This window comes from Phocoena sinus, chromosome 1 (genome assembly GCF_008692025.1).
Source record: "Phocoena sinus isolate mPhoSin1 chromosome 1, mPhoSin1.pri, whole genome shotgun sequence".
NCBI classification, from domain to species: domain Eukaryota; kingdom Metazoa; phylum Chordata; class Mammalia; order Artiodactyla; family Phocoenidae; genus Phocoena; species Phocoena sinus.
Genome location: NC_045763.1, coordinates 82,347,465 through 82,362,179, shown reverse-complemented (window position 1 = coordinate 82,362,179; position 14,715 = coordinate 82,347,465). Strand labels below are relative to the sequence as shown.

Sequence of the window (14,715 nt, the reverse complement as noted above, 5' to 3'; positions counted from 1 at the left end):
TTTTCTCCACAGGCCCCCCAGAGGCGAGGCCAGCTCATTTAGAGGGAAGGGCTTGGTGCCACTGCTTCCAGCTAAAGTACTGTGATCCAATTCCATCTCCTGGTTCCTTCACTGGTAATCAGTTTTCCGAAACACAAGTATTTTTGCTGAAGGTAGGAGACACAAAGCTTGAAAATTTAGAGAAGAGAGCTAGATGGCTGAGATGTTACAAAAGTTCCTATTTTGCTAGTTTAATTTGGAAAAGGACACACAAATTCCCAAAGAAAACGAGCTTTATTGCAGAAGAACAAATTTCATCAGGTATTTCATCAGCAATCACACTGGGCGCCCCGTTATCTCTTAGCTCCAGGTTGTGCTGCAGTGAGAGGAGAACCTGGACATCAGAGGACCCGGGAGCCAGTCCCAACCTCACTCAGGCTTTTCTAGGCACATTTCAGATGAAAGTCACCCCTGCTCCCTACCCCACCCTCAGCCCAGCAGAGGTGGCCTTCCAGATATCCTTCTTTTTCTGCCAGGGCTTATAATGTAAAGCTATTAAACATTTTCAAACTTCACAATGGTATCACCTTGAGTCTAGGTAAATCTTTAAAGAATTGACCCTATTCCCTAATGAGTAGGAAGATTACCTGGCTTTTGGACATGACCATAAGCAGAAGATGCTAAATAATACCTTAAAGAGACTCCACTAAATATACTAAGCCTGAGAACCTGAAGGGAATGGAATTATTCAAAGGACAAGATTTAAAAAAAGGTCACCATTCTCTGAATATAACAGCATATGAGTTCCTGAAGTATTTAAATAGAAAGTGAAACTGAATCATACTGTTTACTTTTCAGAGTAAAAGCTATTGAGAATTCAAATCTTCTTCCCTGAAAGAGCAACAGGGTTTTTGTAAAATATTTCTTCCCGTTCTTTGAAATTTGGAGTTTATATTAAAACCTGGGGGTTATGCTTTATTGAAGGCAACACTTTACTTCAATAATGAAGAATGCCACGTGGTCAGGGAGTGGTGTCCTGGAGAGAAGACAGTGTAGGCTCTGAGGTAGCAGAGCACATGACTGAACCACAGATTGGGTCAGACACCAGAGGCCTAGGGAAGCATCTGCTTAATCTTGTATAGGTTGAGAGCTTAGTAAATGGCAATATCAGTGTTTAGAGGGATCTCACGATACCTTTGAGAGTTAGCTTAGGTGAGCTGGAGCTCAGTGTATATCAAGGGCCTAGAGAGTTTATAGGAAAAGTTAGGGAAAGAATGGATACACAAGGGGAAAAAAAGGATCTTTCTCAAGAAAATTAATTTTGTAGGTTTTTCATTTGTAGGGTGGTTTAGTCACTTTCCCTCCTATGTGCTTGAAAATACATTACTGCCCCAATAAATTTCTAGTCCATTTAGCCTGCTCCAAACTCCAGTTAACCCCCTCTTCTTAATCAGAGTTTTCTCCAAATTCGGATATCTGTGTCTTGAAAAGAACACACCCTGGGTCTTACCTGCCTCTGGGACTTTCTTCTTGAAGCTGCCCCTGCCTGGGCCATTTCTCCCCCTTCCTATCTCTCTGACTTCTATCTCCATTTCATAGCTCCCCATCCATCCTTCCATGCCTTCCCAAATGTCCCCTCCTATCTCTGACCACCACAGCATACCCTGTGCTTTTTAGGTGGTATGAGCATATAATTTAATGTCTAAATTAGAATACATTTGGAAGTAAAAGGGGGTACTTGTAATTAATAATGATGCAGAGCTTACAGTTATATACTAGGGACAGTCTCAGGCAAACCAGGATGGATGCTCCATTTCAGGGCATTTACTGTAGTCTTGCCTCTCCCATAGGCAGGCTGAAGATTCTGAGGGCAATGACTGTCTCATCTTTGCATCCCTTCTCATGTCTATATATATATATATATATATATATATATATATATATATATATATAATTTATTTATTTTTGGCTGCGTTGGGTCTTCGTTGCTGCATGCGGGCTTTCTCTAGTTGTGGTGAATGGGCGTTACTCTTTGTTGCGGTGCGTGGGCTTCTCATTGTGGTGGCTTCTCGTTGCGGAGCACGGGCTTTAGGTGCATGGGCTTCAGTAGTTGTGGCATGCGGGCTCAGTAGTTGTGGCTTGTGGGCTCTAGAGCGTAGGCTCAGTAGTTGTGGCGCATGGGCTTAGTTGCTCCTCGGCATGGGGGATCTTCCTGGTCCAGGGATTGAACCCTTGTCCCCTGCATTAGCAGGCAGATTCTTAACCACTGTGCCACCAGGGAAGCCCAGTTAGTATACTTTTTAAAAAATAAACTTTTTATTTTGAAATAATTTTAGATTTACAGAAAGTGGCAAAGGTAGTACAGAGTTCCGTATATCCCTCACCCAATTTCCCCCCATCGTTTACATTTTGCATTTCCATGATACATTTGTTAAAACTAAGAAACTGCATTGGTTTATTACTGTTAATTAAACTTCAGACTTTATTTGGATTTCACCAGTTTTTCCATTAATGTCCTCTTTCTGTTCTGGTCCAGATCAGGATACCATACTGCATTTGGTTTACATGTCTCCCCTAGTCTGTGACAATTTTTCAGCCTTCCCTTTTCATGACAGTCTTGAGGGGTACTGGCAAAGTTTCCTGCAGAAATGTCCCCCAAACTTGATTTGTCTGTTTTCTCATGGTTAGACTGACGTTATGGGTTTGGGGGAAATACACCGCAGAGGTGAAGTGCCCTTTTCATCATACGTATCAGGCGACACACATTATGCACATGACATCACTGGGGATGTGAACCTTCATCACTTGGGGAATGTGTTTTTCCTTTCCCTATTCTGTTCACTGGGAACAAGTCACTAAGTTTAATCTCCTCTCAAAAGGTGGAAGAACCTCTAACTCTACCTTCTGGAAGGGATAGTATCTACATATATTTTTATTCATTTATTTATTTCAAAACGGATTATTTTCTGGCAACCTTATCTCTGTTTTCTGTTTAACAGCCTGTGGAAGAACAGCTTAAGACCACCCAGTGGTTTTTCCCACCCATTCACTGTCCTGAGCAGTGGGAGCTGCAGGCCAGCCTTCAGTGGCAGGCTGAGCACTCCAGTGTTCTGCAGATAGGCACAGAGGGCACTTGCTTGCCTTCAGGCCAGCCTGTTACCTCAGGTTGAGCAGCAGTAAAGTCAGAAGCTGAAGCAGTTCATTCGCTTGGAAATCCTCCACAGTCACAGCCTTTTTAGCATACCCTGCTCTTCCTTTTCAGTCCTTTCAGGATCTCTGTATAAGTAGAATCACACATGATCTCTCATGGGTGTTCATAGAAGCCTGCACAGAACTTCCTGGACCAGCCTCCACCACATCAGACCCACTGAGTGAGCTTCCTTGTCACTGCAGGGGATGACAGTGTCCACATAGCAAAAAGGGAGACTCTGAGTTACACAGAGTGATGGTAGACAGGTTAACATAGAGGCTGTTTGTCAGCCCTGGGGTGATATCCACCAGAAGAACGAGGCTTCTGGAAGGCTGTCTGGATCTGATTAGGGAAGGTTCCAGGAGTGAAGCACCAAGCAACAGGAGTCGTTCCAGTGGCAGCAGCAAACTTCAGCAGAGGCTGCTGGCCAGTATCCCTGGAGGATGACACTGACATCAACCAGGTTTTTCATGGCAACAATGGCATGAACTGCCAGTGGAAGCTTCTCCTGAGTCCTCTTTAGATTTATGATATAGGTGCCATCATTTTTCCTTTGGTAGATGAAATGTTCCACTTGGAACTCAAGGTTGGTCCCACCTAAGTGGGTTCCCGCTGCAAGTAATTTGAGGACATCCTCCTCTTTCATTTGCAGGACATCAAGAACTGTGGACGTCATGAAAATTTCCCTTTGTAACAGGAACGGAGGACAATGCCATATGGATCCCTTTCTGGGTAGTGCAGAAGGGCTCTACATATATCACTTGGAGTGCTTCTGTAAGGAAGATGTGTCTCTTCTACCTCATTTATTTTTCAATCACTTATATCAGTATGTGTATTTATTTTATACTTTGGGTCATAATTCCGTACTATATTGTTATTTATTTTATTGCTGAAATTGTCACGGCCTTGGCCAGTGGGTGCTTTCAGGTTGGTTCCTGTGTCCCTTTGACATAGTTCATTTTGGTTTTTGAGCACTAGCTTAAACTTATGGTACTATAAGGTGCTCCAGACTTGTATTTTCTCTGCCCCAGCCCTAGAACTAGCTATTTTCCCAAGGATCTCTGGTTTCTTTTATGACATTTAGTTCCTTTAATGACATTTAGAAATCAAGATCTAGCACAGTTCTCTGAGCTAAACTGAAGTCCGCTCAAGTCCTTCCAAGTTAACATAAACCTGGCAGGAGTGTGAGGGAGGCAGACACAGCACCCAGAAAAGCTGCTGGCCCCACAGTGACCTTGTGGCAGAAGCAGTAGTGGTCCACTTGGGCATCAGTCCATTTGGCTTCCTAATGTTTCTGGTGAGCTACTGGCCCTTCACCTGAGGTCTTAGACCTGCAGGGTGTGGAAGATAACTAAAGAGGTGTTTCTGGGCACAGGGAAGGGAGCAGTGGGATACTGCAGCTTCTTCCCCTCTTTATCCTGGAGAGTTGTCACTAATAGGTCAGAGGGAGGGGCCCTGTCATCTATCATTTTTTAAAAATTTATTATTAATTTAAAAAATTGAGGCATATATGATATTTGTTTTGCAATTTGAGGTTTGAGTTAACACACTTATAAAAATAGTGTAGTTGTGTTTAAATGCATAGAAAAATGTGTTCATAAACCATAGTATTCCAGTGGAGTCATAATTCATTATTTTGCAGAGTATAAAGTAAGTTCTCATAAATAATATAGAGAGCAAATTAAATTATTTAGAAATGTGAAATGTTAATTCACTTTATTTTTAATTGTAGTTTATTTATAATATTGGTTTCAGGTGTACAACATATTGATTCAATATTTTTATAGATTAATTATACTCCATTTAAAGTTATAAAATAATGGCTATATTTCCCTGTGCTATACAATATGTCCTTGTAGCTTATTTTATACATAGTAGTAGTTTGTACCAGTTAATCCCCTGCCATTACCTTGCTCCTCCTGCCTTCCCTCTCCCCACTGGTAACCACTAGTTTGTTCTCTACATCTGTGGGTCTGTTTCTTTTGTTACATACATTTGTTTTATTTTTTAGATTCCACATGTGATAACATACAGTATTTGTATTTCTCTGACTTATTTCACTAAGCATAATATTCTATAGGTCCATCCACTTCATTACAAATTGAAGAATTTCATTATATTTTATGGATGAGTAATATTCCATTGTATATATACACACCATATCTTTTTTACGCGTTCGTTTGTTGATGAACACTTAGGTTGCTTGGCTATTGTAAATAATGCTCCTATGAACATTGGGGTGCGTGTATCTTTTCAAATTAGTGTTTTCATTCTCCTCGGATATATACTCAGGAGTGGAATTACAGGATCCTATGGCATTTCTATTTTCAGTTTTTTGGGAAACCTCCATACTGTTTTCCATAGCGGCTGCATCAATTTACATTCCCACCAAAAATGTACAAGGGTTCCCTTTTCTCAACATCCTTACCAACATTTGTTATTTGTAGACTTTTTGATGATAGCCATTCTGACAGGTGTGACGTGATACCTTATTGTGGTTTTGGTTTGCATTTCTCTGATTACTAATGATGTTGAGTATCCTTTCATGTGTCTGTCGGCCATCTGTATGTCTCTGTAAAAATGTCTCTTCAGAGCCTCTGCCCATTTTTAAATAATTTTTTTTTTTTTTGCTACTGAGTTGTATGACAACTTAATATATTTTGGATATTAATCCCATATCTGATATATGATTTGCAAATATTTTCTCCCATTCAGTATGTTGTCCTTTCATTTTGTTGATCATTTCCTTTATTGTGCCAAAGCTTTTAAGTTTAATTAGGTCCCATTTGTTTATTTTTGCTTTTGTTTCCTTTGCCTTATGAGACACATCCAAAAAAAAATTGCTATGATTTATGTCAGAGTGTCTATCTATGATTTCTTCTAGGAGCTTTATGGTTTCAGGTCTTACATTTAGGACTTTAACCCATGTTGAGCTTATTTTTGTATATGGTGTGAGAAAATGTTCTAATTTCATTCTTTTACATGTAGCTGTCCAGTTTTCCCAGCACCACTTATTGAAGACATTGTCTTTTCTCCATTGTATATTCTTGCCTCCTTTGTTGCAGATTACTTGAACATGGGATCTCTATGCTGTTCCATTGATCTGTGTCTTTTTCTGTGCCAGTACCATACTGTGTTTTTCTTTTTTTAACGTCTTTATTGGAGTATAATTGCTTTACAATGGTATGTTAGTTTCTGCTTTATAACAAAGTGAATCAGCTATACATATACATAGGAATAATCTCCTATGTATATCCCCATATCTCCTCCCTCTTGTGTCTCCCTCCCACCCTCCCTATCCACCCCTCTAGGTGGACACAAAGCACCAAGCTAATCTCCCTGTGCCATGCGGCTGCTTCCCACTAGCTATTTTACATTTGGTAGTGTACATGCCACTCTCTTTGTCCCAGTCAACCCTTCCCATTCCCCGTGTCCTCAAGTCCATTCTCTATGTCTGCATCTTTATTCCTGTGATGCCCCTAGGTACTTCAGAAACTTTTTTTTAGATTCCATATATATGTGTTAGCATGTGGTTTTTGTTTTTCTCTTTCTGACTTACTTCACGCTGTATGACAGACTCTAGGTCCATCCACCTCACTACAGATAACTCAATTTCATTTCTTTTTATGGCTGAGTAGTATTCCATTGTATATATTTGCCACATCTTCTTTATCCATTCATCTGTCGATGGACACTTAGGTTGCTTCCATGTCCTGGCTACTGTAAATAGAGCTGCAATGAACACTGTGGTACATGACTCTTTTTGAATTATGGTTTTCTCAGGGTATATGCCCAGTAGTGGGATTGCTGGGTCATATGGTAGTTCTGTTTTTAGCTTTTTAAGGAACTTCCATACTGTTCTCCATAGTACTGTATCAATTTACATTCCCACCAACAGTGCAAGAGGGTTCCCTTTTCTCCACACCCTCTCCAGCACTTATTGTTTGTAGATTTTTTGATGATGGCCGTTATGAGGTGATACCTCATTGTAGTTTTGATTTGCATTTCTATAATCATTAGGGATGTTGAGCATCCTTTCATGTGTTTGTTGGCAATCTGTATATTTTCTTTGCAGAAATATCTATGTAGGTCTTCTGCCCATTTTTGGATTGGGTTTTTTTTTTTTTTTGATATTGAGCTGCATGAGTTGCTTGTAAATTTTGGAGATTAATCCTTTGTCAGTTGCTTCATTTGCAAATATTTTCTCCCATTCTGAGGGTTGTCTTTTCGTCTTGTTTATGGTTTCCTTTGCTGTATAAAAGCTTTGAAGTTTCATTAGGTCCCATTTGTTTTTATTTCCATTTCTGTAGGAGGTGGGTCAAAAGGATCTTGCTGTGATTTAGGTCATAGAGTGTCGTATGTATGTTTTCCTCTAAGAGTTTTATAGTGTCTGGCCTTACATTTATGTGTTTAATCCATTTTGAGTTTATTTTTGTGTATGGCGTTAGGGAGTGTTCTAATTTCATTCTTTTACATGCAGCTGTCCAGTTTTCCCAGCACCACTTATTGAAGAGGCTGTCTTTTCTCTATTGTATATTCTTGCCTCCTTTATCAAAAATAAGGTGACCGTATGTGCATGGGTTTATCTCTGGGCTTTCTATCCTGTTCCATTGATCTACATTTCTGCTTTTGTGCCAGTACCATACCGTCTTGATTACTGTAGCTTTGTAGTGTGGTCTGAAGTCAAGGAGCCTGATTCCTCCAGCTCCTTTTTTCTTTCTCAAGATTGCTTTGGCTGTTCGGAGTCTTTTGTGTTTCCATACAAATTGTGAAATTTTTTGTTCTAGTTTGGTGAAAAATGCCATTGGTAGTTTGATAGGGATTGCATTGAATCTGTAGATTGCTTTGGGTAGTATAGTAATTTTCACAATGTTGAATCTTCCAATCCAAGAACATTGTATATCTCTCCATCTATTTGTGTCATCATCAATTTCTTTCATCAGTGTCTCATAGTTTTTCTGCATACAGGTCTTTTCTATCCTTAGGTAGGTTTATTCCTAGGTATTTTATTCTTTTTGTTGCAGTGGTAAATGGGAGTGTTTCCTTAATTTCTCTTTCAGATTTTTCATCATTAGTGTATAGGAATGCAAGAGATTTCTGTGCATTAGCTTTGTATCCTGATACTTTACCAAATTCATTGATTAGCTCTAGTAGTTTTCTGGTAGCATCTTTAGGATTCTCTGTATAGTATCATGTCATCTGCAAACAGTGACAGGTTTACTGCTGCTTCTCCAATTTGGATTCCTTTTATGTCCCCCTGCCGATGCAGGGGACACGGGTTCGTGCCCCGGTCCAGGAAGATCCCACATGCCGTGGAGCGGCTGGGCCCGTGAGCCATGGCCACTGAGCCGTCGCGTCCAGAGCCTGTGGTCCGCAATGGGAGAGGCCACAACAGTGAGAGGCCCGCGTACCACCAAAAAAAAAAAAAAAAAAAAGAGTGGTGAGAGTGGACAACCTTGTCTTGTTCCTGATCTTAGATGAAATGGTTTCAGTTATTCACCATGGAGAATGATGTTGGCTGTGGGTTTGTCATATATGGCCTTTATTATGTTGAGGTAAGTTCCCTGTATGCCTTACTTTCTTGAGGGTTTTTATCGTAAATGGGTGTTGAAATTTGTCAAAAGCTTTTTCGGCATCTTTTGAGATGATCATATGGTTTTTCTCTTTCAGTTTGTTAAGATGGTTTATCACATTGATTTGCGTATATTGAAGAACCCTTGCATTCCTGGGAAAAACCCCACTTGATCATGGTGTATGATCCATTTAATGTGCTGTTGGATTCTGTTTGCTAGTATTTTGTTGAGGATTTTTGCATTTATGTTCATCAGTGATATTGGCCTGTAGTTTTCTTTCTTTGTGACATCTTTGGTTTTGGTATCAGGGTGACGGTGGCCTCGTAGAATGAGTTTGGGAGTGTTCCTCCCTCTCCTATATTTTGGAAGAGTTTGAGAAGGATAGGTGTTAGCTCTTCTCTAAATGTTTGGTAGAATTCGCCTGTGAAGCCATCTGGTCCTGGGCTTTTGTTTGTTGGAAGATTTTTAATCAGTCTCAATTTCAGTGTTTGTGATTAGTCTGTTTATATTTTGTTTCTTCCTGGTTCAGTCTCAGAAGGTTGTGCTTTTCTAAGAATTTTTCCATTTCTTCCAGGTTGTCCATTTTATTGGCATATAGTTGCTTGTAGTAATCTCTCATGATCCTTTGTTTTTCGGCAGTGTCAGTTGTTACTTCTCCTTTTTCATTTCTAATTTTATTGAGTCTTCTCCCTTTTTTTCTGGATGAGTCTGGCTAATGGTTTATGAATTTTGTCTATCTTCGGAAAGAACCAGCTTTTAGTTTTATTGATCTTTGCTATTGTTTCCTTCATTTCTTTTTCACTTATTTCTGATCTGATCTTTATGATTTCTTTCCTTCTGCTAACGTTGGGGTTTTTTTGTTCTTCTTTATTTGCTTTAGGTGTAAGGTGTTTCTTTAGGTAGCATTGTATTCCTATAAACGTCCCTCTTAGAACTGCTTTTGCTGCATCCCATAGGTTTTGGGTCCTTGTGTTTTCATTGTCATTTGTTTCTAGGTATTTTTTGATTTCCTCTTTGATTTCTTCAGTGATCTCTTGGTTATTTAGTAATGCACTGTTTAGCCTGCATGTATTTTTATTTTTTACAGATTTTTTCCTGTAATTGATATCTAGTCTTATAGTGTTGTGGTCGGGAAAGATACTTGATACGATTTCAATTTTCTTAAATTTACCAAGGCTTGATTTGTGACCCAAGATATGATGTATCCTGCAGAATGTTCCGTGAACACTTGAGAAGAAAGTGTATTCTGTTGTTTTTGGATGGAATGTCATATAAATATCAATTAAGTCCATCTTGTTTAATGCATCATTTAAAGCTTGTGTTTCCTTATTTATTTTCATTTTGGATGACCTGTCCATTGGTGAAAGTAGGGTGTTAAAGTTCCCTACTATGATTGTGTTACTGTCGATTTCCCCTTTTATGGCTGTTAGCATTTCCCTTAATCCATTGAGGTGCTCCTATGTTGGGTGCCTAAATATTTACCATTGTTATATCTTCTTCTTGGATTGATCCCTTCATCATTATGTAGTGTCCTTCTTTGTCTCTTGTAATAGTCTTTATTTTAAAGTCTATTTTGTCTGATATGAGAATTGCTACTCCAGCTTTCTTTTGATTTCCATTTGCATGGAATATCTTTTTCCATCCCCTCACTTTCAGTCTGTATGTGTCCCTAGGTCTGAAGTGGGTCTCTTGTAGACAGCATATATACAGGTCTTGTTTTTGTATCCATTCAGCCAGTCTATGTCTTTCGGTTGGAGCATTTAATCCATTTACATTTAAGGTAATTATAGATATGTATGTACTTATTACCATTTTCTCAATTGTTTTGGGTTTGTTATTGTAGGTCTTTTCCTTCTCTGTGTTTCCTGCATAGAGAAATTCCTTTAGCATTTGTTATAAAGCTGGTATGGTGGTGGTGAATTCTCTTAGCTTTTGCTTGTCTGTAAAGGTTTTAATTTCTGTGTCGAATCTGAATGAGATCCTTGTTGCGTATAGTAATCTTGGTTGTTAGTTTTTCTCTTTTATCACTTTAAATATGTCCTGCCACTCCCTTGTGGCTTGCAGAGTTTCTGCTGAAAGTTCAGCTGTTAACCTTATGGGGATTCCCTTGTATGTTATTTTTCCCTTGCTGCTTTTAATATTTTTTCTTTGGATTTAATTTTTGATAGTTTGATTAATATGTGTTTTGGTGTGTTTCTCCTTGGATTTATCTTGTATGGGACTCTCTGTGCTTCCTGGACTTGACTGACTCTTTCCCATATTAGAGAAGTTTTCAACTATAATCTCTTTAAATATTTTCTCAGTCCCTTTCTTTTTCTGGGACCCCTATAATTTGAATGTTGGTGCATTTAATGTTGTCCCAGAGGTCTCTGAGACTGTCCTCAATTCTTTTCATTCTTTTTTTAAATTCTGCTCTGTGGTAGTTATTTCCACTATTTTATCTTCCAGCTCTCTTATCTGTTATTCTTCCTCAGATATCCTGCTATTAATTCCTTCTAGACAATTTTTAATTTCATTTATTGTGTTGTTCATCATTTGTTCTTTAGTTCTTCTAGGTCCTTGTTAAACGTTTCTTGTATTTCCTCCATTCTATTTCCAAGATTTTGGATCATCTTTACTATCGTTACTCTGAATTCTTTTTCAGGTAGATTGCGTATTTCCTCTTCATTTGTTTGGTCTGGTGGGTTTTTACCTTGATCCTTCATCTGCTCTGTGTTTCTGTGTCTTCTCATTTTGCTTAACTTACTGTGTTTGGGGTCTCCTTTTCGCAGGTTGCAGGTTCGTAGTTCCCGTTGTTTTTGGTGTCTGCCCCCAGTGGGTAAGGTTGGTTCACTGGGTTGTGTAGGCTTCCTGGTGGAGGGGACTGATGCTTGTGTTCTGGTGGATGAGGCTGGATCTCGTGTTTCTGGTGGGCAGGACCACATCCAGTGGTGTGTTTTGGGGTATCTGTGACCTTATGATTTTAGGCAGCCTCTCTGCTAATGGGTGGGGTTGTGTTCCTGTCTTTCTTGTTGTTTGGCATAGAGTGTCCAGCAATGTAGGTTGCTGGTTGTTGAGTGGAGCAGGGTCTTAGCATTGAGATGGAGATCTCTGGGAGAGCTTTCGCTGTTTGATACTATGTGGAGCCGGGAGGTCTCTGGTGGTCCAACGTCCTGAACTTGGCTCTCCCACCTCAGGGGCACAGGCCTGACACCCGGCTGGAGCACCAAGACCCTGTCAGCCACATGACTTTTGGGAAGTCTGGGGTCTTCTGCCAGTGTTCAGTAGGTGTTCTGTAGGAGTTGTTCCACATGTAGATGTATTTCTGATGTATTTGTAGGGAGGAAGGTGATCTCCACGTCTTACTCCTCTGCCATCTTGAAGGTCTACCATACTGTTTTGACTACTGTAGCTTTGTAGTATAGTCTGCAGTCAGGGAGTGTGATACTTCCAGCTTTGTTCCTTTTTCTCAAAATTACTTTGGCTATTTGGGGTGTTCTGTGGTTTTATATAAATTTTAGGGTTATTCTAGTTGTGTGAAAACTGTCATGGGTATTTTGATAATTGCATTAAATTTGTAGATTAATTTGGGTAGAATGGAGATTTTAACTATTAATTCTTCCGATCCATGAACATGGGCTATCTTTTCACTTATTTGTATTGTCTTCAATTTCCTTCATCAGTATCTTATGGTTTCTAGAGTATAGGTCGTTCACCTCCTTGGTTAAGTTTATTCATAGGTATTTTATTCTTTTTGATACACTTGTAAATGAAACTGTTTTCTGGAATTCTCTGACAGTTCATTATTAGTGTATATAGAAAGGTAACAGATTTCTGTATGTTAATCTTGTATCCTGCAGCTTTACTGAATACATTTATTACTTTTACTAGTTTTTTGGTGGATACTTTAGGGTTTTCTGTATATAGTATCACACCATCTACAAACAGTGACAGTTTTACTTCTACCCTTACAATCTGGATGCCTTTTATTTCATTTTCTTGTCAGTTGGACTTTCAATACTGTTAAATAGAAGTGGTGAGAGTAGGTATCTTTGTCTTGTTCTTGATTTTAGAGGAAAAGTTAGTTTTTCAATGTTGAGTATGCTGTTAGCTGTGGGTTTGTCACAAATGGCCTAAATGGCCTTTCTTATATTGAGATGTGTTCTCTCTATACCAACAATGATGAGAGAATTTATCATTAATGGATGTTGAATTTTGTCAAATGCTTTTTCTGCATTATTGAGATGATCGTGTGATTTTTATCCTTCCTTTTGTTAATGTGGTGTATCACACTGATTGTGGATACTGAACCATCCTTTCATCTCTGGGATAAACCCCACTTGATCATGGAGTATGATCCTTTTTATATATTGTTGGATTTAGTTTGCTAATATTTTGTTGAGGATTTTTGCATCTATATTCATCAGAGATACTGGCCTGTAATTTTCCTTTTGTTTAGTGTCTTCGGTTTTGGCATCAGGGTAATGGTGGTCTTATAGAATGAAATTGGGAGTGTTCCCTCTCCTTCAATTTTTTGGAATAGTTTGGGGATAGGTATTAGCTTTTCTTTTTATGTTTGGTAGAACTCCCCTGTGAAATTGGTCCTGGATTTTAGTTTGGTGCAAGTTTTTTTTTGGTTACAAATTCAACTTCACTAGTAGTGACTGTTCTGTCCATACTGTCTGTTTCTTTTTGATTCAGTTTTGGAAGGGTGTATGTTTCCCAAAATTTGTCCATTTCTTCTGGTTTGTCCCATTTATTGGGATATAATTGTATGTGAGGTAAAATTGACATTTAAAATTATATTAGTTTCAGGTGTATAACATGATTTGATATTTGTATATGTTGCAAAATGATCATCACAGTAAGTATACTTAACATCCATTACCATATCATTCTTGTAATGAGAGCTTTCAAGATCTACTCTTAACAACTTTCAAATATGCAATACAGTATTAACTATAGTCACCATGCTTTACATTGCATCTCCATGACATATTTTATAACTGGAAATTTGTACCTTTCAATCCCTTTCACCCATTTTGCCCACCCCCAACACCCTGCCTCTGGCAACCACCAATCTGTTCTCTGCACCTATTAGCTTATTTTTTAAAATAGATTCCATCTATGACCTTTTTTAAAAAAACAGATTCCACTTATAAGAGGTCATACAGTATTTGTCTTTCTCTGACTTATTTTACTTAGCATAATGCTCACAAGTTCCATCCATATTGTCACAAATGGCAAGATTCTCTTATTTTTTATGTCTGAATAATATTCCATTGCATAAATATATATATTACATCTTGTTTACCCATTCATCCATCAATGGGCACTTTGGTTGTTTGCATATTTTGGCTATTATAAATAAAGCTGCAATGAACATAGAAGTGCATATATCTTTTTGAATTAGTGTTTTCATTTTGGGGGATAAATAGCCAGAAGTGGATTTGCTGGATCATATGGTAGTTCTACTTTTAATTTTTTGAGGAACTGCCATACTGTTTTCATAGTGGCTGCACCAATTTACATTCCCACCAAAACACCACAAGGGTTCCCTTTTCTCCACATTCTTGCCTACATTTGTTACTTGTCTTTTGTGGTTTTGATTTGCATTTCTCTGATTAGTGATGAGCGTATTTCCATGTGCCTGTTGGCTGGCCATCTGTATGTCTTCTTTGTAAAAAATGTCTCTTTAGATCCTCTGCCCATTTTTAAATGATTTTTTTTTTTTTTTTTGCTGTTGAGTTGTATGACTTTATATATTTTGGATATTAACCCCTTATCAGATATATGATTTGCAAATATTTTCTCCCATTCAGTCAGTAGGTTGCATTTTCATTTTGTTGATGGTTTTCTTTGCTGCACAGAAGCTTTTTAGTTTGATGTAGTCCCATTTATTTTTGGTTTGTCAAATCCAAAATATTGCCAAGACTGATGTCAGGGGCTCACTGCCTGTGTTTTCTTCTAGGAGTTTTATGGTTTCAGGTCTTA

At 38.6% G+C, this 14,715-nt stretch overlaps 1 pseudogene; it reads right to left on the bottom strand.

The window, feature by feature from the left end:
• Window positions 1-2,760: 2,760 nt before the first annotated feature.
• On the bottom strand, window positions 2,761-3,845 carry LOC116760119 (annotated as a pseudogene).
• Window positions 3,846-14,715: the final 10,870 nt, after the last annotated feature.